The 2,647-nt window shown below is 40.1% G+C and overlaps 1 pseudogene; it reads left to right on the top strand.

Annotated features, from left to right (window-relative positions):
• The first annotated feature begins 1,213 nt into the window (after positions 1 to 1,213).
• LOC122729960 lies at positions 1,214 to 1,608 on the top strand (annotated as a pseudogene).
• Positions 1,609 to 2,647: the final 1,039 nt, after the last annotated feature.

Here is a 2,647-nt window from a genome sequence, read left to right as displayed (position 1 = left end):
ATAGAGAACTGAATCAAATTTTTAAGAATACAATTCTTAAATACATTCCCCAATTGAGAAATGGTCAAAGGATATGAATAGGCAGTTTTCAGATGAAAAAATTAAAGCTATCTATAGCCATGTGAAAAGATGTTATCAATTACTACTGATTAGAGAAATGCAAATTAAAACTACTCTGAGGTACTATCTCCCACCTATCCAATTGGCTAATATGACAAAAAAGGAAAATGAAAAATGTTGGAGAAGATGTGGGAAAATTGGAACACTGATCCAAACATTCTGGAGATAAATTTGGAACCATGCCCCAAAGGTTATAAAACTGTGCATACCCTTTGATCCAGCAATACCACTACTAGGTCTCGATCCCAAAGAGATCATAAAAAGGGAAAGTATTTGTAGCAGCCCTTTTTGTTGGCAAAGAATTGGAAATTGAGGGGATGCCCATCAACTGGGGAATAGCTAAACAAGTTGCAGTATATGAATGTAATGAAATACTCTCATGCTGTAAGAAATAATGAACAGGGGCAGCTAGGTGTCGCAGTGGATAAAGTACTGGCCCTGGATTCAGAAGGACCTGAGTTCAAATCTTGCCTCAGACACTTGACACTTACTAGCTGTGTGACCCTGGGCAAGTCACTTAACCCTCATTGCCACTCCAAAAAACAAACAAACAAACAAATAAATAAATGATGAACAGGGAGATTTCAGAAAAACCTGGAAAGACTTACATGAATTGATGCTGAGTGAAATGATCAGAACCAAGAGAACATTGTACATAGTAAAAACATTTGTGATGATCAGCTGTGATAGATTTCACTCTTCTCAGCAATACAATGATCCAAAAGACTCGTGATGGAAAATACTCTCTACATCTAGAAAAAGAACTATGGCGTCTGAAAGCAGATTGAAGCAAACTATTTTCACATTTGTTGTTGGTGGTTTTTTGTTTCTTCTTTCTTGTGGTTTTTCCCCTTTTGTTCTGATTCTTCTCTCACAACATGACTAATGTGGAAATATGTTTAACATGATTGTAATGTATAACCTATATCAGATTGTTCTGGCAGAGAGGTGGGAGGGAGAAAAATTTGGGACTCAAAATCTGACAAAAATGAATGTTGAGCGCACATCTGTCTGGGACACACCCCTGGCTCTTACCTCTTTCTGGTCTCCATCTTCTTTGCGGCGGAAGCAGGACTGGCGTCTCCGAGTTGCCACCATGCAGCTGTTTGTCCACGTGCAGGCTCTGTACACCCTCGAGGTGACCAGGAGGAGACCTTCCCCCAGATCAAGGCCCATGTGGCATCCCTAGAGGGCATCGCCCCTGAGGATCAGGTCCTGCTTCTAGGTGGCTCTCCGCTGGAGGATGAAGCCATCTTGGGGCAGTGTAGGTTGGATCCGCTGTCTACTCTGGAAGTGGCTGGCCGAATCCTAGGCGGTAAAGTCCATGCCTCTCTGGCCCGAGCTGGAAAAGTGAGGGGTCAGACTCCCAAGGTGGCCAAGCAGGAGAAGAAGAAGATGGGGAGGGCCAAGAGGAGGATGCAGTACAACAGACAAATTGTCAACATGGTGCCCACCTTTGACAAGAAGGGCCCCAGTGTCAACTCCTAGGCCCGAGTAGTCTGTCTGTCCCCAATAAAGCTGCTATGACTCTACTGAAGAAAAAAAAAAGAATTTTGAAAACTATCTTTACATGGAATTGGGGAAAATACTATAAAAAATTATTAGGTGTATAATACACAGTAATAAATGGCCATGTTAATCTAGTATTTTATAAATCCATTGACAAAAATTGCTGGGAAAACTGGAAAGCAGGTTGGCTGAAACTAGGCATATCTCAACATCTCACGCTGTATACCAAAAAAAAAGGTCGAAATGAGGAAATGATTTAGACATAAAAATAATATAATAAGCAAATTAGGGAAGCATGAAAAAATTTACCTGTCATGTCTATGGAGAAACAAAGAGTTTAAGACCAAACAAGCAATAGAGAGGATCATGGGAGGTGAAATAGATAATTTTGATTACATGAAATTTCAAAAGTTTTGTGTAAACAAAACCAAATGTAGCCAAAATTAGAAGGAAAACAGGAAACTGGGGCGGGTGGTGGGGAGGGAACAGGTTACAGCAAATTTTTATGATAAAGGTCTAATTTCTCAAGTATATAGGGAACTGAGCCAAATTTATGACAATATTAGTTATTCCCCAATTGATAAGAGGTCAAAGGATATGAACAGGCAGTTTTCAGAAAAAGAAATTAAACTATTTATAGTCATATCAAGAATGTGCTAAATCTGGGGCAGCTAGGTGGCACAGTGGATAGAGCACTGGCCCTGGAGTCAGGAGTACCTGAGTTCAAATCTGGCCTCAGACACTTAACACTTACTAGCTGTGTGACCCTGGGCAAGTCACTTAACCCCAATTGCCTCACTAAAAAAAAAAAAAAAAGAATGTGCTAAATCAGAACCAGAAGAACATTGTACACAATATCATCAACATTGAGTGTTGATCTACTGTGATGGACTATATTCTTCTCACCAATGCAATGGTACATAAGAGTTCCAGGGAACTCATGATGGAAGAGGATCTCTAAATCCAAGGGAAAAAAAAGGAAAAAAAAAGAACTGTGGAGTATGGATGCTGAATGAAC

This window comes from Dromiciops gliroides, chromosome 5 (assembly GCF_019393635.1).
Source record: "Dromiciops gliroides isolate mDroGli1 chromosome 5, mDroGli1.pri, whole genome shotgun sequence".
In the NCBI taxonomy this organism is placed as follows: Eukaryota; Metazoa; Chordata; class Mammalia; order Microbiotheria; family Microbiotheriidae; genus Dromiciops; species Dromiciops gliroides.
Note: the sequence above shows the minus strand (reverse complement) of the source record. Positions and strands in the feature narration are given on the sequence as shown.